Source organism: Corvus kubaryi, unplaced genomic scaffold (genome assembly GCF_017639235.1).
Source record: "Corvus kubaryi isolate FWS band 111438036 unplaced genomic scaffold, C.kubaryi_AGA036_p1.0 64842, whole genome shotgun sequence".
Classification (NCBI taxonomy): domain Eukaryota; kingdom Metazoa; phylum Chordata; class Aves; order Passeriformes; family Corvidae; genus Corvus; species Corvus kubaryi.
Window position 1 is genome coordinate 17,534 of NW_024581550.1, and position 20,844 is coordinate 38,377.

The 20,844-nt window shown below is 45.2% G+C and overlaps 1 long non-coding RNA gene across 2 annotated transcripts in view; it reads right to left on the reverse strand.

Moving 5' to 3' along the window:
- The window catches only part of LOC121672676, a 34,743-nt gene extending 14,243 nt beyond the window's left edge, over window positions 1-20,500 (reverse strand). For both annotated transcript variants that reach the window (XR_006018932.1, XR_006018931.1), the window contains exon 1: window positions 20,417-20,500. This is a non-coding gene — a long non-coding RNA (uncharacterized LOC121672676). The remainder of the gene's footprint in view (window positions 1-20,416) is intronic.
- Between the last annotated feature and the right edge of the window lie 344 nt (window positions 20,501-20,844).

Consider the following 20,844-nt stretch of genomic DNA (forward strand, 5'->3'; position numbering starts at 1 on the left):
AAATTAAAACCATTAGTAATGTAGTTAATTCCATTTATAATATGACCATCAAGTCAAGAGAAAACATTAAAATAGAAAAATATATATACATGAGATTCAAGAATTTTTTTTAAAAAAAAAAATATTTCCATTTGGATCTTTGCAATTTTTTTTAAATAAAAAAGGAAAAGTTTTTCCTGTGTTCAGATAAAGTAACTCTGCCTGGTCTTTTCAACCAGACCTTGCAGAGTATTTGTGATTTCAATTAAAACATGCTATTGTCACTTTAGCCTCCCTCTTTGGTATTTTAAATTGATCCTAATGGCTTTACCTTAAGTGTTTTGTGTCCCATAGTGAATCCCTGTCACTTACAGCACCTCCCACTATCGCCCTCCTGAACACTCACTCCCGATAATCGCTCCTTCCCCTGCTCTCAGCGTTCTTGTTCTCCCCCCCAACTCCTCAGCTGGTTCAGGCTGCAAAGTGTTTGCTGTTTAACATCTCTCACATATGGCTTGTTGCTCTGGCACACGACAGCCACGCAAAGGAGGACAAGAGCTGCATGGAAAAGGCCAAACTGGTGGCTCTGGAGGTGGGGCTGCCTCTCTCAGGGGCTATCCTGAGGGTAAGGAAGGGCAGAGTGGGTTGGGATTGTGACCTCTCCTGCACCATCCTCTGTGTGGGGCCGAACAGGTGCTCACCCAGGCCCGCTCGCCGCTTCCTGCTTCCTAACAGAGCTCTGGGAGATGGAGACCATCCCAAGAAAACCTGTCCAGGAATGCCAGAGTTCCACCGGAGGCTTCCCTGTGAAGAGATGCCACCAGCAGGTGCCCTCCAGGTTCTGTCAGGGAGCTGCCCCTGGCCCTGCTCCTGTCCCCCTCCACACCCTGGTGGGGAACCAGGAGCCTTCTCCTTCTCACAGGAGCATCCTGTCTCCTTTGCCTTTCATGGATCTCATTATTAATTGAAGAATCATTTAGTTTGCATAATTGTCCTCTGCCATACATAATTCCAACCCTTCTCTTTAAATTGGCTTATTAAACGAAATACAGTCTTCTGGTTTTGTGGCTCCAGCTATCAAAGCTTCTTAGATGGACAGTCAGGGTGACGGGAAGAAAAAAACCGAACTAATAATATTAGGGAGCATCCTTTTATGTACATTCATGAGATCTACCAGCAGGTGACTCCATTCTAAAATATCTGTATTTTCATAAAACAAAATGCTTTCTTTCCTACACCCTGAGCATCATCACAATGCCCCCCTCCATAGGATTTAGCACTCTGAAAAAAACAGTGTTAAATAAATAGCACTTTTGCTTAAGCTATGAACTATTTCTTTTTGAATAACACATGAAATTGAATTAGATTCAGGGATTTCCAGAACAGCCTTATCTGTTCCTGTCTAATCAGGCCTGATTAATTCAAATCAAACTGCAAACCTCAGTTTTATTTTGCTTTAAAAACTCCAGCTCAACAAATCAGCAGTATGTAGATATCACAGAGGCAGTTAACAGGGAAGCCTACAGACACCGAGCCTCATAGAGTCAAACGGATATGATTAAACATTTGGCATCATTTATTAATATTTTATATATTCAAATATATACAGAGGGGATTGGACCAGTCAGAGAGATGCTCTTCACCAGGGACAATTATGTTTATGCCTAAGAAAAGCAGATCAGCTCAGGTGTCAAAGGGTGTTTCTTCAAAATAGAAAAATTATTAACAAGTAACAGGGTTATGTGGGAGGGTTTGTAACACAGAACTGCACTAAACCATGCAATGATCTGCACAGATAATCAAAGTGCTCCTGCCATGCCGAGTGCAGCAGAATACATTCAGTAAGATAAAACAAAATAAAACAATCCCACAAATGCAAGATTGCAAATGCAAAAGAGGCAGCTGTGCAGGAGGTATTCCAGAGATTTAGGGAGCCATTATTGCTGTGTAATGTGCGCTCGCAGAGGCTCCCAGACCTGACCAGTTTAATCCACATCAGAGCAGGGACACACAGGGTCAGGAGGCTGACTGTGGATTTGGGCACTGGGCACAGCTGTTTTCCTTAGGTGCAATCCACTTGTCACTGGTGGTGGCACTTTGCATTTGCTGTGTGGCAGCATATGTGCTTGCCACATTGGGGACCCATTATATCCCTTCAGCCTCCAGCCACTTCCCTTCCCTTCTCGTTAGCTGCATGTCCATATATCCTTCCACACTCCTGCTGCATGGCAGTGCCCGCTCTGTGCCCCCTTTGCCTGCTCCCATATTAAAACCATCTATATGTGGGCAGAATTATTATATATATTGCCAAATTTACATATGTAAATGTATATACACACACACACGTACAGACGTGCTCTGTAAGGAATCGTGTCTATCCCATCACTTACCTTCTCAGAAGTATTTTTGCTACCAGGGAGAGCACACAGAGACAAGGAAAAGCTGAAGAATATCCAAGGAAATCTTTCAAACATGGTGTGAACCCAAACTAAAGGTGAAGGTGTAAAAAGGGGAGCGGATGGACTCTATGTTCATGTTGCAGGTGCTGCAATGAAACACAGGGTTCTGCCCTAGCACAAATCCATTAGTCCATGCAGTTATTTGGGCTTGCAGGTGGAAGCAGTACCTGCCCAGAGAGGCAATTCCATGTTTCTGAGGCTTTGCACTCACAGTGGCACAGCCAGGACTGACTGCAGGACGCAGCCTGGCTCACTGTGGGGTCACTGCACACAACAGTTAAGAAGAAATTTGGTTGATGCCTCATTTTTGAGGGGCTGAACTGCCTCACTCCTAACTCCAGACACACAGGGTTTCCTACCAGGATGCTGGGACAGAGGAAAACCTCTCCAGTCTGGGCAGATGAGCTTGCCCAGCAAAGTTCCCAGTTAAGCAGTGCCCAAGCCTGGTGGAGGCTCTTTCTCGGGCTCCCTGCAGCCAGGACAGGAACAGTTCCAGATAAAAGAGCTTTGCACTCCTAAAGAGCATTAAAAATGCCACAGCCTCTGATTCACATTTTCATAGTTATAACACTGTCCTCGATGACTGGGATTCAGGTAAGGCAAGATCATTCCCCCTCAAAGCAAGAGCATCCCATGGTTTGGGAGCTTCTCACCTGGATGCACAGAGATGAGCCAGTCTGGTAGAGAGGCCCCTGGGAAATGCAAATCCACATTCAGCTTTTTATTTCCACATCTATGAGCAAGCTTAAAATCAAAATTTCCACTCATAATAAGCCTCCAAACTCTAATTAAACTGGTTCTTAAAAAAACCCCAAAAAACAAAACACAAAACCCAAACAACAGAAAAGGAAAAACTGTTTGGCTTTGATGCGCTTCTTTTTCATTAAATACATCTTTTAGTGGTTTCTAAAAGTCTCCTCCCAAGGAAGCAATCACAGAAACCCATTAGGGTTATTTTTATACCATGGTGAGAACACTGAATTACCTTCCTGATGTAGCTCCTGTGTGGGTAAGTGACACAGCCAAGCCTGGATCTGCATGTCCCAAACACCTGCTGGGTTTAGCTGCTCCTCAAAGGCAGTAGTTGGGAAAATGCTGTTCCAGCCATGGCTGGGGTGGGTTTCATACCAGGAACACCGTTCCTCTCAGCAGCTCAATCCCTCGCCAGAAGACTGCCTTGCTCAGCAACAGGTCAGGCCAGCAAAATCCCTCACTTCCAGGCTCCCTGAGTACCGGTGATGGAGGACAAATCACCCCTGGCTTTCTCAGCAGCCCCATTACATTAATGAGTGGCACTGCATAAAAAATTGCTGCTGACAACTAAATCCTTTCGTAAGTCAGGATGCTTTTAGACACGTCCCTCCAGTCTCCCACCCTCTGTTACACACGAACAGGAGAAAGACTTAGGAAGACCCAAAAATCAGGGTAAATTTGGTCTTTTATCTGAGGCAACCCTTTGTGAATCAGCACAGGAGAACAGTCTGTTCACTTTTGGATGCACTTTTGAGGCAGTTGACTGGACAGTGAGAAAGAGAGAACATCTGCAGATGAACCAGAGACAGGTTTTCCACTGGTACCTGTTGCTGCAGGAAAATTCACAGCTGGGTCAGGAGAGGTGAAAGGATAGAAAACGCCTGTCCAGTTAACATAAATAATTACACTATGCACATACATTTCATGCCATCCCGCTGCCCTCGGCACCACCAGGAATGTTAAGGAGGTGGGAGGCCCCTCTGAGCAGGGCGGTGTCCACAGCTCATGGAAACGCTCCCAAGAACAGCCTGGGAGGAAGATTTTGACTTTTTAACTGCGGCCATCCCCGGCAGAGTGGCTGATCCTCAGCACTGCAGTGGGGACAGAGCAGCCGGGGGTTGCGCGGGTCCCACTCAGGGGGAATGAGCTGAGGATGCTCAGCTCTCCTCCCTGTGCTCTGCACGTGTGAAACTTTCTGTGTTCCTCCCTCTCAACAGAAAGGTTCCGCCTTTTGGGTGATTTCTGTTCAGCAGCCCTCAGCCACACCACAGCAACAAAAACTTTGCAAACTCCTTGGTACTAAAGCTACAGCCTGTAACCCGGGTCGAGGTTTTATCGGCCATCGAGATCAGAAGGGGAGAAGCACTTGGGAGGACATGAACGGCCAACTCAGCTGCTCGGAGAAAGGAGCTGATTCACGCTGCCAACACTGGCTCTTACACAGATAATAAACTAGACTGGCCTTTCTCCTGACATCACACTTCAATCAAAAACTTTCTCGCAAAATGTCACTTTCAAAGTTGCGGCTTTAAAAAAAAAAAAGAAAGAAAAAAAAGAAAAAGTCTTTATAAAAAATTCATGGCCACAATGATCTGATAATGCAGCTTTCTGATACCAGCAGATGTTTTGTCTAACATGTTCCCTGAAGCTGTACTCTGTGCCTTCATATCTTTCATTTCCAGTTGCTATCTGCTGACTGTGGGATGTCATGTACGTACCCTATAGCGATGCGCAGCCATCGCAGCTCACACCGCCGCGCGTAATGAGCTGCACAAGATGCTTGTCGCAATAACTCCGCACTTCCCCGACCATATGGAACACAACACTCCAAAGCCCACAGACACTTTTTTTTATTACAGTTCAGATCCTTAAAACATAATCTGTGTGATGTCTAGTGAATGTACGTGAAGAGCTGCTGAAAACAAAGTTAACACTTGTTCACATCATCTGTTACAAATGTCCAATTTGGGACAATAAATTTCCTCGGAACCTGTTCTTTTGCTGACTCGTTGCTTTATCTTTTTTCTCTTTCTCTCACGTCGTTTTTTTTATGAACTATGCATATGTATTAAATGGGATTTGTTGTCCCTAGATACCAATTTGCATAAAGTGCAAGCCATCATTGGTTGGAGAGAAGCAAATTACTTCTCCAGCAAGATCACACTTCTTTTTTTTTTCTTTTTCTTTTTTTTTTTTTTTAATTTTAACAAACCGCAGGCAGAGGCTGTTAACAGCACTTAGCCAGATATGCAAAGTATCACTTTTCTCAAAAGCAGCTTGATCAATGAGCCAAAAAAAAAAAAAAAAAGGAAGGAAGGAAGGGAAGGTATTATTCAGTTAAGTACAATGCAGAGATGTCCCAAGACTGACGCTGTTCACCTGTAACTCGAGCTGCCTGATTCCCAGTAAAACAACAACCCCAGCATGGCTTAGCACTCGGGACACAATGCAGAACAGCCCAACTGAGCAGAGCCTCTCAGGATCACCATTCCACCTTCCCAGTGTCCCTCCCAATGTGCTCCTAGAAGTCCCAAGTGTGCTGCTTCTTTCACATTTGCAGGAGCCCTTCCTGCTCATCCACATCCTGTGCATTTACTCATGTTGGACAATCCTGCAGGGCTGTGCAAACACAGCCTGTCCAATGCCCTCCCGATTCCACTGGCTCCCTGGCACAGGGACGCTCCACAGGATGGCAGCTGCCATCCTAGCAGGTCTTGGACAAGGGCAAGCTCCTTGCTTTCCTTATGCTCTTCATTGCACACACCTGGGACACGCTGGCAAGAGCCTGGGCTCGGAGACCGTGACAGATTCCCAGGTTCCGAGCAGCCCTGCAGGAGCCCTCTGCTCCTGGCAAGGAGGAGAGACAGAGGAGGGGATTTCACAAATTCTTCAGGAATCAGATTACCTAAAGCAAAGCTGTGGTGCACAGGACGATGTAGAAGAGTACGAGCCCACCACTAAAAGGATTTGCAAACCAGGAGCCAGGCTCAGATACAACATGTGAGAGAATAAAATCACCAAAGGGAACAAATCAGCAAAGGATGCTGAGCTGTAAAGTTTCCAGCTAGGTCTGAACTTCCCAAGAATTTAGTGCTGGGAAATTGCTGGGGGTGCTGCGGAGAACGGGTCCTCTCCAAACATAATCATTTCTTCTACTGAGCTCTCTAAAAATGACCGCAGGGTCTGTCTCTCCCTAAACATTCACTCAGAATTCAATCCCAAATCCATCAATGTGATGTGTTTGGATTATGTTACTTCTGCATTTAATGGACAGATGATACTCTCTTAAGAATGGTTCCTGGGATCACAGAGAACATTGGTAACTGATTGCAGACACAGGACAGTTAATCTGGACACTGGTGGCAACTTGAGGTGTCTCTGAGGGAGCTGTGGGTGCCAAAAGAACAAATGAGGACGCAGGGTGTGCAAATTCTCAAGAGGGAATCTGTATTCCCTCGCTACTTTAGCATCTATCCAAAGACACACAAATACCCACAGATTTTATGCTGTGTGATGATTTGAGGGTGGAAAAAAATAGTTTCTGTCTGCAAAAAATATTGGCAACTTCCTGCAGCTCTTACAAAAAGGCTAAAATGCCACAATTTCACACATTTCTGCTATTAATGTGTGCTGCTTTGTTTCCATGTTTATATTTGTCACATTAAAAAGGAATAAAATAGAGTTTAAAAGAAGATCCTGACTCCCAAATGAGCACAAAAGCACAAAGAAATCATGCAAAGATTATTGAGAAAAACTCACAAGAGGGAATTAAGTGGAGGCTTGGAAAATGGGGCTTTTTTTCACAACCAAGGGCACTGTCACTGTTGACCAATGGAATCGCTGTGGGACCAAGAGAAATCCTGCTTGGGACACTCCCTCAGATGGAGAGAAGTGCACAGACCTTGTCTCTCTAAACCTGCTGCAGGAAAGGCAAGAAGGATCCACAGATTTCCCAGGCTTCTCTCGCTGGAAAGCCCTGGAACACTCACCTGGAAGCACAAAGGCTGCTGTGGGTGCCTCAGTGCAGGAGCATCCACAGCCCAGGCCAGCCCATCTCTCTGGATTCAGACATAGCCAAAGGAATCCATTGCTAAGCTGAGCTGAGCCCTGCCTAGAGACCCAGAGCTTGATAACATGCAATCATGGGCTCCCACTGCAGCAATTCCACATAAACCCAGGCTTGGAAAGAGGAGCACCAAAAAAAAAAAGGTGTTTTTCTCCTTCCTTATCTGTACCCACTCCATTTTACCTAAGGCTCACTATTAGCTCAGCTGGTGATGTCACTTGCTCCACTGGAACCTGTTATCATGGAAGATTCCTCACAGGATTTTCTGTTTTGCCAGAGCCGCTCTTTGTGCAATGGTGTATTTCATTCCATTAGATAAAGGGTTAAGGAATTCACGTTTTACCCATATAGACTAAGTTATACTCCCTGTGGGTTGCTGGCTTCCCATTGGCTGGAACAATGACCTTGGAAACAGACAAAAATGATGCATTGTTGCAATAAATATTATAGCTTGCACCTGTTTCTAATTAAGTCTGCCAAAAAATTTTCAGAGATACTGAAAAGAGAAATGTGTTGGCTTCTAATCGAGTGCTCTTTGCTGTTTGATCTGGATTTTTCAGCCCCCCACATGACCTCGCCTTCTTGGTTCTTGTTTTTCTTTTTCTTTTCAGACTTGTAGAAAGCACGAGATTGAAAGAAGGCTTCTGAAAGAAGAACATCTCTGCCTAAAATCAATTGTGACTAAAAACCTGAAAATGGATGGATTTACACCAGGGCTGAAAGCCATTTATGGCAGGATACCTCAGAAATCTCTAGTATGGATTCTTGGTTGCTTCGGTGTGTTCTGGTCTTCTCCTTTTCCTTCACCTCCTCCTCCTTTTCCTCTCACCTCTTTTAAACTTCCAAACTCAAAACAATCCCTATTGCCAACTGGGATCAGGATCACTGGGAAGCTGGAAGATTTTGCAACTGGATTTCAAGATGTTGCAGAAATAGCTGAGGAAGGATTTTCCTGCTAACGCTCACCAAGGAAACGTAAAGGGAGCAGTGGTCACTTGGCCTTCCAGGGTTAGGGACACCTTGGGAAGTCTCTGGCAGTCACTGCATCCAGCTCCATGGACAAATGCAAACATGTGGCAAATGCTGCCAGTTCTCCTTAACAGAAGAAGTAAGGAAATAAGGAATTACTGTCATCTCCCTTTGGCAAACGGGAACTGGAAGCCAGAGCTCAGCCAACACTTCTGGCTGTCAGTGACAGAAGCAGCCCAGTCCCTTTGGTCCCTGTGGGGTCCCTTTCCTCACGCTGGGATAAGCATTTGTGCATCTGTATTTTGGAACTGATTGAGGAACTTATCCATCTGAAAACTAATCCAGGGAGAAAAAAAAGCAACAGAGTTTTTATTTCAGCCGCATCAAGTTCCTAATTTTGGTTTGCAGGCAGCCTGGTGGGGTGGGACTGAGCAGCCAGGAGAGAGGAAGTGCAGTGCAGGAATTTTGGATGGAATTACATGGAATCACAGAAGAAACACGTTGTGACCTCAAACAGAAAGTGTGGGTCTCCAGAATCCACAGATGCCTCTCTCTGTTGTAAATGCCACCAACCTCCCATCCCAGCAGAGCTTTGCTGGCTGGGCACCCTGCTCTGAGCCACGCAAGGGTTCTTGTGCGTGGGCAATGGATCTCAGAAATGTCTGCCTGGTGGAATTAGCTGACCCTCTGCCCAGCCAAAAATGAATTATTTGGGGGTGGAGGCTGCAAGGGGATTATTTCAGCAGCCAAACTAATGAAGGTGGGATCAGACGCTTAAAAATAAGCATAGACACAAGGAAGGTGTGGGAACGGACGGGAAGGGAAGAGCTCAGCCTGTGCAGTGGGATGACGCCCTGCATCACTATTATGGCATGAGTTTTTTCCAGGAGGAGAGATGGAACTACAGAGATATTTTGCAGGGTTAGCACGTCTTCCTCTGTCTGATACACTCTCTCTTTTCCACTTTTCCCTCGGTGGCAGGTAATAAAATGCCTGCTGGTACCCCCCATGACTGGAGGTACCCAGAGTGGTTCAGCCCATCGTGAGTGCTGTGCCAATCATTTAACAATTCCCACAGCTGCCTTTGTGAGAAGCCTCTCTCTTAAGCCTCTGGTTTAAGAATTTAGAGTAATCATGTAAAAATGATACCCCTGTGCTCTATGATCCGCTGAATCTCACTAATGCCGGATCCCAGAAGAGGGCTTATTAATGAAAAGATGCAATGCCTCTCTCTCTGCTCATGTTTCACATGAATATCTCTCATGGATTCAGCAGTAAAGCGCACTGCTGATAAAGTGAGTATAATGAACCTCCGTGCTCCATGAGAATGGAATCTCGGACTGATGAAGTGGTTACCTGCTCCACTTCCCAGCACAATGGCAGGCTCCAGAGGCACAGGGAGAAGCACCCGGTGCAGCGCTGCCAGCTCCCAAATCCGGGCTCTGCTCTGCCATCGATGCCTTTGGATGTGTGAAGAGATCGGGAGTTTGGAAGGGAGCAGTTCATAATTAGCTGAGAGAAATGAAATTATGTTTTACTGTAAATCACTGAGTCAACAGACAAAAGGAGGGTTTTAAAGGGACAGCAGCACCTTGAGGCTACTCTGTGTCCTTCCGACATCACACAGGAATCAAAAACCCCGCTGGCTCTCGACACTTCAACAGCTTTCCAGCAAGGACAAGCACCAAGTGTTCTGCAAACAGCAGGATCCTGTTTCCAGCCCCTGACATCTCACTGATTTTCAAGAAGTCACTGAAAATTCTTTCAAGTAGTACATCTGTCCTGAAGCTCCTCTGCTAACGGCAGTGGCTTCTGCCATGGAGAATTTCAAATTGTTTTAAATCCTTTTGCTGTAGCTGCTTGAAAACACACAAACAAAGTACCCCCCACACACACACACTAACAAGAAGAAAGGTGGATTCCATGCCTATCCATGGGAAAAGAAAGTAAGTGACTACCCAGAAAGCACTGTGAGGCAAAGAAAAGGAGCAGGTAAAACACTGTAGGCAGCACGGCAGTCAGGCTCTATATTTCTCTGAGGCCCTCTGTGATTTATGATTTCCATTAAAGGGAACAAAAGCCTTACAAATTATCCCTAATCTTAGCATCAGTAGGATGGTATAGGACAAGCAACAACAGTCTGGAAGGTGTCACTCTGATGCATCCCAAAAAACCCACAGAGACCAGGGTAGAGTCCAACAACCAGACTGTATCTGCTCAGTGCATCTCCTATACCGGGCTCACCTCTGCAAAGCCAGCCCCACGCAACCAAATCCAAATTTCCCAAACCTTCTGAACATGGAAAACTATCACAGAGATCGCAGCACTGAAGAGTGAACGTAATCCCACCTCAAACCTTATCTGCCATTCTCTGCATGTTACCAACCCATGGAAAAGGGAGCGTTGTCCCTCACTTTGAGGGGATTCTCTGGTTAGAGGGAGCTCAAACACCCTGAAACTCGGCAGAGCTTAAGGCAGGGGCTGCATTTTGCACAAGCGCCTTGGGCACAACTCCCTGTGTTATTCATTCCTAAATGCCCCGTGTGTTGTCTTTAGAAAGGAAGGCAGCCACACCACCTTTCTGTGTGTGCTTTCCTCCCTTGGCTTTTACATTTCTTCCACACGCAGAATGTACTTAACTCGCTGCTTATTGAATGAAGGATTAGTATTATTTTCCTTCCTCCAGTGAACTTTGTTTCACTTCATCCTGCATACATTTGGCTGGGCTGTGTTTTCCTGCCAGCACACCACTGTTCAGCAAACTACCGTGCTTAAGGCCAGCCAGCTAACACAGTGATTCCTTTTTACTCCCGAGGAGTGTTTCCGTAATCACGGCTGGGCTGGGGGATGAATGACAGTTTACACCAAGAAGCACAAAACGCACTTCCAGCGTTTCCACTTGCTGAGCTGGGACAGAGCTAAAGCAGCTTCAAACTGCCAAGACATTTGAGATATCCAGGGGAAGACACGTTCGGAAATGGAGCCTGCTCCTTAGCTCCTCTGCTAGCACAGATGCTGACCAAGGACTGGGAAGGGAGCTACTTCCCCATCCTCCCTTTTCTGTGCTGTCACATCTCACATTGAGCTAGACTGGGAGCGTTGGAAAAATTAGTATAAAACTAATAGGTAATAAATTTTCAATGGCTCTGTATTTACAGTCTCTCCTTTTTGTTGTTGTTGTGGTTATGATTGGTTATGTTGCAAGGAGAAAAGAAGGGTCTCTTTCCAACTCTTGGAAAACCAGGTTGGAAGTTCCTGTTCCACTGCAGCAATGCAGACCTCTCTGGTGGAAGTGTTTTCTTTTTCTGGTGGAATTATACCTCAAGTCCTGCTAGGTAGCTCTTCTCTTTGTTCCCGTGAGCCAAGATCATGCTATGCCATGCTTATAATATAACCTCGCACTAAAAAGGAGATTACAAAGGGGGCAAAATGCCCTAGAGGATTCCCCTTTATCAGAACCTTCCCTGTCAGTGTGCCTTCTCATTTCCTGAGCTCTTGTCTGATTATTAGTGTACTGACAGAATAAAAATAACCTCATATTCCTACATGAATCATAAATAAAACCCTTTTATTTCATCAAAGAGGCTGGCAGGTTTATAGTCCTTTGCAATGCATGCACGATGTGAATGACATACCTTTAATTTTGCTGACAAGCTTGTCGGGGTCCTAATGAAAAAGAGTGAAAAGTGGGTGACTTCTCTAAAGGTTTAGCAGTTGCTTTTTGGTGAGGATATATATTTCACCTTGCCACTGTAATCAAGGAGCCAACTGATCTTGGTAATGAACTCTTCAATTACAGTCCACTCCTAACTCTTCAGGAATGCCGAGGCAACAATACCACAGTGATTATTGCCAATATTACAGATTAAAGCAACCTGGGGGGAATAAAGAGGGGGAAAGGGGAAAGAAAACTTGAGCAGGCTCTGTGGTAGAGCTACAGGTACCAAGGCACATCAGCAATGATCACATTCCAGGTTTTGGTCATTCTAGATTTATATCCCTGCTGTACACCAGCTGGTAATAAAATCACCATTCCCACCTGGATTCTGACAGTCCATATTCCTCCCCGTTTGCTCAAGCGGACACTTTGCTTTTAGAAACCAATATCAAGAACGGTAGAGGTTACCTTGGGACAGCCCCATCAAAAAGGAGAGAATAGTGCAGAAAATTCCTTTTGGTGACAAACAAGCTTCCTGATAAAGGTTGCACAAAGAAAGAACTGTCCAGGTACACAGAAAACAATCAGAAAATCTTTCCTGTTTCCAGTCTTTCAGAAAGTGAAAAGGTTAATTGCTCTCAAAGAGGGAGGCAAACAGTTAAAATATGTATTTTTAGCAGTATTGAGAGTTCTTTCCCCTTCTTCAACACATCCTTTCTTATTTCTCCTCTCCTTCTTCTGTCTCCTATTTTGCTTATGTAGAAGTCACAAAGAACACAGGGCCCTAAGTTTGCTTTCCGACCACAAACAAATCATCAAAGCCACAACCATTTTCCCTTTCATAAAAGGATTCCTGACTTTTTTGGAAGTGTCTCAGGTCTTCACTTGATAATTCTGAAAGAAATTAAGGGAATAGGACAGCTTTATTTGATCTCTTGAAGCTTATCCTTCTTTTTTGGTGGCAATTCCTGTCTTTAGCAATACCTCACCAGAGAAAGTTTGGGATTTGGCAAGTTACACTGGCCTGACTGCTGCTCCTTTTTGGTTTTTGTTTTTTTGGTTTTGGTGGGGATTTAGAGGTGGGGATGCTGAAAGAGAAAATGACAGGGATGTAACTAAGGTCATCTGAATAGAGAAAGAAACAGGGGTTGTGTGTGCAGGACTGTGCATACACGGGGAGGTGGGGCAGATAAAAGGGAAAAATAATATGGACTCTGGATCCAGACTGCTATCTTGACAGGATTTTACAAGATTCCAGAGCTGCACTTTTAATTTTCATTACTTTCCATCTTCCTTTGATAAGCTCAGGAGCAGTATCTAATTTTATTAGGCGCTTTTCATCAAACGTGGATATCTTCCTTCCTCCAGGGATTCCCTAGCCACAAAAACATCAGCTTCTGTGAAACATTACCTAATCCCAGTTAGAGTTACTTGACCCTAGCAAGCTAAGAAATAAATTTTACTCTTCATGAGAGTCCTACTGTTTACACTCCAGAAAAAAATTCTTAGATCTCAAAGTTTTCAGAGGAAAAACATATTTCATAATGCCAGAAAACTAGCCTTAAAGACCTGGGCCATAGAGGCCTGAAACTGTTTCTTGTTTCAAATTAAATATGCTGACAGACTTCCTCCTGACTGTGGCTGACACCAGGGCCTGAGTTTCTCGGCATAAAATCCAAATGGGTGAGGGCACGAGCCACATCCAGTCCCACATCACTACCTCTGGCCCTCTGCCTTCCCCATGAGGCTGCTCACAGAGGAAACTGGTGAGAATCAAAGCCCTTCTCCCTGCCCAGAGCAGAACAAACTCCTCAGCAGGAGGCTCAGGGTTTGGTGAACCTCTCAGAGCGAGGGTTTGGGTGGTGAGCGACTGCACCAGCGGGAAGATGCTGCTGGTGGCAACCACCACAACCCCAATGCTTCGGAAAACAGTGGACCAGGCGCTCCAGCTGTACTGCTGTCACTTGTTCAGCTGCTTGCAATGTAAGGCCTTGCTACAAAAGGTTAAGAAAAGACTCATATACTCCAAAACTATCAGTTTGTCATCACTATTAATAATACTTTATAGTACTTAACATGTTACTTTTCATCTTCAAAGCACTTTGCAAATATTAATTAATCCTCACAATCTGCCTGTGGGGTAAGCAAGTGCTGCTGCTTCCAGAGCTCAGGCACAGGGTTAGCTGACATTCCCAAGTCCAGAGGGTCAGGATCAGCCTCTGCATGTCCTGCAAATGCCCAAAATATTTAAAGATGGTGTTACCCCTTCTCTTAGATGGGGGTGGTGAACATGTACCACTTTTGTTGCACATGAGATGCTTCCTTAAAGCGCTGGCTTGAACTGACAACTGCAACTTGGACAAGGCTGCAGCTTTCTCCCCTCCCACGTATTTCTGCATTGCTGGAAGAGGTGGGCAATTACTGCCAGCTGATTAAAGGTCTAGGCTCATGGAGGAGTTCTAAAACTACTCCCCAAGCCCTGCTTTGCGGTGGAGAATTGTGTGTGTGTACACAAGAGTGATCAGAGTGTCACAGCTTAAAGAAGCAGCAGATTTCGTTAAGGATTTACCAGCCCACCATCACTAAGACATAACAAAAGGAAGAGTTTCACTGAAAGCAGCATGTTTTTGCGAGGACTGATTAGCCTAATGTTTGGGCTTTCTTCACTTGTGGGTTTGGGTTTGTTGGTTTCATTTTTAAACAACTTCCAACACTTTCAGTGCTAACAACAGAAGGAAGGTTTAGAGGGAAGGACAGGCCCACGATGTCCATGCTTCTTTGAGTTGGTAAATCACACTGCATTGCTTTATTGAGTGTCCCTTTAGGAGTATATTGGAAAAAATTCTATCTGCCACAATTAATAGAGTGCCTAGTGCATCACACGGCACAGCCCCGGCGTCGGAACTCGGCATTCTCCGGGAGCCCTTTGGTCCCACACTGGATGCCAGAAAGGATAGTGGCTGTGACATGTGATACAACTGCTGATAAATGATGGTGATAATGCAGAACAAAAAGGCTAATGAGTTCTCCCCAACACCACGCTACTTTCATGAAATGAATGTGATGATGGCCCTATTTTCTATTTTTTTCCTTTTTTTTTGGCTAGTCAAGTTACTTATCCCTGTACCTGCATCTTAGTTTTATCTTGTCTGCACAATGCCATGGAAAGAGAGCCAAAATTAATGTCAGCATCTGCCTTCACTTTTAAACTATAAAAGAGCCTTTGAAGGTAGAGTAAACCAAAGAGGCCAGTAACTAATTATAACCCATTGTACTGGACTTTGGGAATAATGAATAGAAGCTATTCCCCGTGCGCTTAGCAGAGACAGTGGTGCCTTTGTGGTGAGGGAGATCCCTTCACTGGACCAGAGAGAGGAGAAATGGGATTGTTAATGTATGTAAGAGGCAGGAGGATTTCTATGGTGCTATTTCACTGCAGAGGCAGAAGGGAGCAGAGCCAATCATGGGAAGCGTAAAGGTGTGAAGGCACAAAGATGGAGAGTTGATTAAAAGCACCGTGAGGAGCACGGGCGAACAAATCAATGGTAATGATGGAATTATGCCCGAGCGGAACCCAACAGTCTGCGGTGTCCTGGTGACTCGGAGCTGGGGATTAAACGCTGCAGGAGCAGAGCCGGCCCTTGTCCAGCCTGTCAGCACTCAGGGATGGGGTGATCGATGGGATGGGTTCTGCTGCACATGGGGTAAGAGCTCTGTCGGGGAAAGCCCAAGGCCAGCACAGGCACCTCTGCACCCTGTGAGGTGTGGGGGTGGAATCCTGCCCAGGGTGCAGGAGCAGTGGGGTTGGGATGCCCACATGGCTGTCACGCCTGGAGTGGGACAGGGCTCAGCTGGGGGAGCAGAAGCACGAGGTAAGAAAAGGTAAAAGATGAGGAAAGGGGCCCTGAGGGTGCTCGGTGACGTCAGGGAGGCAGGGGAGGAAAGCCCCAGAGGATCCCGGTGGTGCAGGGACATGAGCGGCACTGGGGACACGAGCAGCACTGGGGGCCGAGTGGGGCAGCTGGGCAGGGGCTTGGAGGTGCTGGCAGGAGCTCAGGGAGCACAGATCAGAGCTGGCTGCAAAGGCACTGAAAGAAAGGCCTGGAGCAGCCTGCAGGGAGGGAAGAGAGGATTGGAGCAGCTGCCAAGATCAATGCAGGCCTGCCTGTAGCTGGGGCAGCAAAGGCTGAGGGCTGTCTGCCCTCCCTGAGTTCGCCCTGCTGGCACTGACACCTCTACGAGCAGAATTATACAAACACAGCCTGGGTTCCCTTCTCCTCTACTCTTTTAGGGATTCCTCTGCTGCTTTGAGGCACACATCTTTATGCACATAAATATCCCAGAAGTCCCTATCCCTACAGCAGAGTCACTAATCCCACCTGACTTTGTGGTTGGTGACCTCAGGAGAGAGGATCTGGGGACCATCTGCCTGCCCCAAGTTGGTCACACAGTGTTGCCAGAGGGGAATTCAGATGGGTGAAGGACGAGCCTAGGAATAGAGCCTGTCAGGACAGAAGTCTGTCCACAAGGGACTATGCCAGAACATGAAGCAACCCAGAAATTTTCTCTGATGGCATCAGCCACACCAGCCCAGAGCCAGCTGCAAGGGCAGCGCTGCCCTTGTGAGGAATGCAAGAGGACAGTTTGACCTCAGGTGTTGCATGACAGGAGATCCTCCCACACCACACAGCTAGAGCCAGACCTTTAGCAAACATAAGGGCCACCATGCCCGCCCTTTTGGCACGACCTCACGGTGAAATAAGTGAAAGCTAAACATTTTCGAAGTCAAATATTTGCCCAGTGGTGAAACAGGCCACTGCAGCCAGAGAGAAGCTGTTTCTAGGTGGCCTCAGCCTGTGCAGATCCTAAAGGACTGCTCTGGTAGTCTCAGTTAAGAGACCTTCAGATTGCTGGAGTCTACTTGTGCTCAGGCCAGCTGGGGAGGAGAGAGCCAATTTTAGTCATCCAGAGTCTCCAGAAATAAAATTCTCGAAAGGAAAAGACAAAGGCTCATAAGTAGAAAATGCACAGATTCTTTCCAAATGGTCTTAATGAAGATTATTGAAATATGGAGAGTTAAAATATCCCATATGTTAGCTCCCTTATGGATCTCTTATACAGACTCAAGCCTGAGCACAAACTAATAAACCCCTTATCAAGAGAGGAGCTCAATAGCAAAAAGCAACAATCTGGTGTTTGGCTGCTTCTTTGCTTTTTCCTAATAATAATGTGTGAAAAGCCTAAAAGGAAAGTATAAGGCTCAGAACTGGGCTTGGGCACGTGCCCCTGAACAGGCCCACTCTCCAGAATGTTTCCTTCACTCTTGAAAGCAGCAAGCACCAGAAAGTGGAGAGGGAGACCTGGACACGGCACAAATATTAAATGTAAATACAGCACATTCCAGCACAGCCCCAGAACTGAAACAAGCCCTAGGGCAAAGCTCTCCCTGTTGGTGACAATGCAAAGGACTTCAGCATAATGGTATTTACTCAGTTAAATGAGAGCTGTAATGCACTTCAGCCTTAGAAACAAAACTTGAGCTATTTTCAGACCTGAGGGTTTATTTGCATGTGGCTGTTGACTTCAGCAGGAGTCACCATTGCCACCAAAGGCTCTGCTCTGAGAGCCTCCTCAGCAGGAGAAACGGAATGGAAAATGACGCCCTTTAGCTTCAGCTCAGCAGAACCCAGAGCAAGGAAGCACAGACTTAGTTGAGATACAAACAGAAGTCACTTCGCCATCTTTTACTTCCCTTTCCCTCAGTCAGTTGGGAAGAAATATATTCATCCTCTTGAATATCTCTGGCTGAGAATTAAACATTATTACTGTTAGGTACACTCATAATAAAGGGTGATGCTAACATAGTCAGTAGCAAGTCTTGTCTAGTACAGAGAAATTTTTTGCACGTGAGGGTGCTGGGAAGCTTTAATGAGCACCTTTTCTTTTGCCTATGTACCAGTCAGAGTCACCTACTTGCTTAAAATGGATTTTGATATTTATTTTTTAAAATGTATCTTCTCAAGCTTTTCAACCCAGAGTACGCAGTTTTAGTGAAGCTCTCATGGTTGTGTTCATGCTAAACCCAACTCAGAAAACTGACCTCTCTCAGGATGAAATTTTCTTTAAAAATATGATGTGGCAATTCCATTTCTAATAAAGACTACAGAGCTGTCTTCATCTTTGGCCATGTATGGAAAGCATTTGGAAAAAAAAACCACTTTGTTTTTGTAGATCCAGCAACTCGAGAAGACAGCAATGAGTGAACAGTGGGCTAATCATTCTGTCTCCACTGACAAGCAGGGAAGGAGTTAATTATCTGCTTCTTTTCACTAATTCTCTCGCAGAGCTCGGTTGTGCATATTAAATGTCTAAGTTACCAGATTTAAAGAAAAACTTGATCTCAATTTGGCTACATATTAGAAGTGCCATTCCCTGTTGGCCTACCTAGCACTGTTAATTGCATACATTTAGCCCTCTATTGGAGAATAATTTAGCTTCAGATTGAAAAGAAACATCCCTGGCCTTGGTTATTTTGGCATACAAGACTCCAGTATGACTCTGTTTTCTAAGCAGACATTAATGATTCTAAAACTAATATTCATTGTTTGAAGAGGCATAGCAGCCTTGGCATTTACTTAACCTTTTGTCTCATGTATGAGACTGAGTCAGCCTAAATCCTTTTCTTAATTAATATCTATTCTTTTTTTTTTCTGTTCAACATTATTTATTAAACAATTTGCATGCAACAATTAAGAGTTGAGAGATTAGAAAAAAAACCCCACTGTAGAAGCAAGCTCACTTGGTACAACAATAACCATGAAACTGGTTCTCCAGCTCAAACAAAGCTCTGAGCAGGGATGAGAGAGGAACAGGGAGTGAGGAAGGTCAGGTTAAAAAAAAAAAAAAAATCGAAAATCAAGTCCCACCATTCACCTCTTAGCCCTAACATTAAGCTATTCCCTACTAAAAAAGGAATAATTCTAGAGAGAAAGAGATAAAATACAACTGTAAAAGCATAAAACCCTGGGATTTGACACCTCCAGTGAATGTCAGTGATGACAGTTATGGTTGTGAATAAAGTGCAATCACTGAAACTGTTTGCTTATTGCTGTGGTAGAAAGAAATTATCATTTCAGCTTCCTGTCGTGCCTCACAGGACAGCACTGCCCGCTCCACATGAGCCACCCCAACTGGAGCTCCCTGCTTTTCCAGCCTCTTTGTTTCTGTGCGCTTCCTCGCACTTTTGTGATCACAACTACACTGAGTAACTTGCTGAGTGTGCCACAAAAGACCCTTAGGAATGCTCAGATCTACATGGAAGTTGGCAAGGACACTTTTGGCAACGGCAATAAACCATTCTGGGGTAGCAGTAGGAGCTGTATGACATTGACACAGAGCAGAATGGCAGCTGCATACACACGGAGTTCACATGGAACAGAGAGGCTCCAGCACCTCTCCTCACCTCTTCTCCCAGGCAGCAGCACATGGAATCACAGACACTTCACTCAGGGGACTGTCTGCAACACCAGAGACTGAATCACATTTTACATCTCACCAGGGCTGTATGAGAAACGAGACCTACAGGAAAAACCCAATGCTCTCCCAAGAAACACAGGAGTGATAATATGAACTGTACCTTGCACCCATCAGGATACCCATCACCCCACAGGAACAGGATTCACTGGCATCAAAGTTACCCTAAATCCTCTATTAGCCAACCCCTAATGCTCTTGGCATCACCTTTCTAAAAGGCTTTAGGAGATCGCTGGGCACCACACAAAGCTCTTGCCCCACACCTTTCACATGAACCAACAGAGAGTGAACCCTCCTACCCTGTGACAAGGTCAAGACTTGCTCAGGGGAAAGACACAGTGAAGGAAAAAACTGGGACCAATGGTTAAAAACTGTCCTGAGAGCTGAACTGGACCCCTGCCACTGTCTCAGTGCTCCAAAAAGAAACACTCCAGGGATCCAGATGTGTCATTTTCTCCACAACTACCTCACCAGTGTGACAGCACTTTAAATATTATTTCAGACACAGAGTTCAGCAGGTAATTTCAGGGCAAGAACTTTGGCGGCAGGTTTTAAAATCCAAATACACGTCTATAAACCCAACATATTAATAACTTAACAGTTTTCAATAAGACATCAACATTTGCATGCAACTTCCTACTTGTTATGTGCAGTACTACAATTTTTTAATGTTTCTTGGACGCTGGCCAGAGAGTCTGAGTCCCTAGTTAGTTCATCTATTACTTTCTTGCCACAATAGATCTGGGTCTTGGCCAAGTACTGGACTCATACTGCATACAAAAACACAAAATTCTCTCCCTTATCTGTTGATAGTCTTCACTTCCCAGGGAAGGGAGAAAAAAATAGCATAAATTAAGATAAATAAGTAAATACATAAAAATTCAACACTAACTGTAGTAGAATTATTTTTAGCATTTTTAACACTACGTGTAATCAAAAGATTTCCTTATGTATTTATACTGCTTTAGTCTCCCAAGAGTCTAATTCATGACTATTCACCTGAACAGAAGAGGAAGATCTCTTCCTTAAATCCCTCCTGGAGCTCCTCAGGCTTTCCACAAGAGCGAGCAAGGTTACCTGACCTGAAATAAAACAGGGGAGGAAGAGGCTTCAGTACCATCCTTCCTTTTTCAGTGTTTCTCAGCCTATGGACTATGGAGGGGTTTAAAGAGGCCATGAAGGGTTAGAGGCGGCCTCTGTTTTACATCTGACCTTTTTATCCCTTACTCAGAGCCTCTGGTGCCTTTAGAGGAAGACGGATGAACACAGAGGAGATGCCTTTTGAAAGAGGCTTGAAAACATTGTCCAGCGCAGCTCTGGTGGCAGGGCAGTGAGTGTTGCCTTTGACTGGGGGTTTAAGGTGGCAAACTCAGATTAACAAAGGGCAAGGAGAAAGGAGCGCGTGATGCAACGATCCCGGCTGTGGC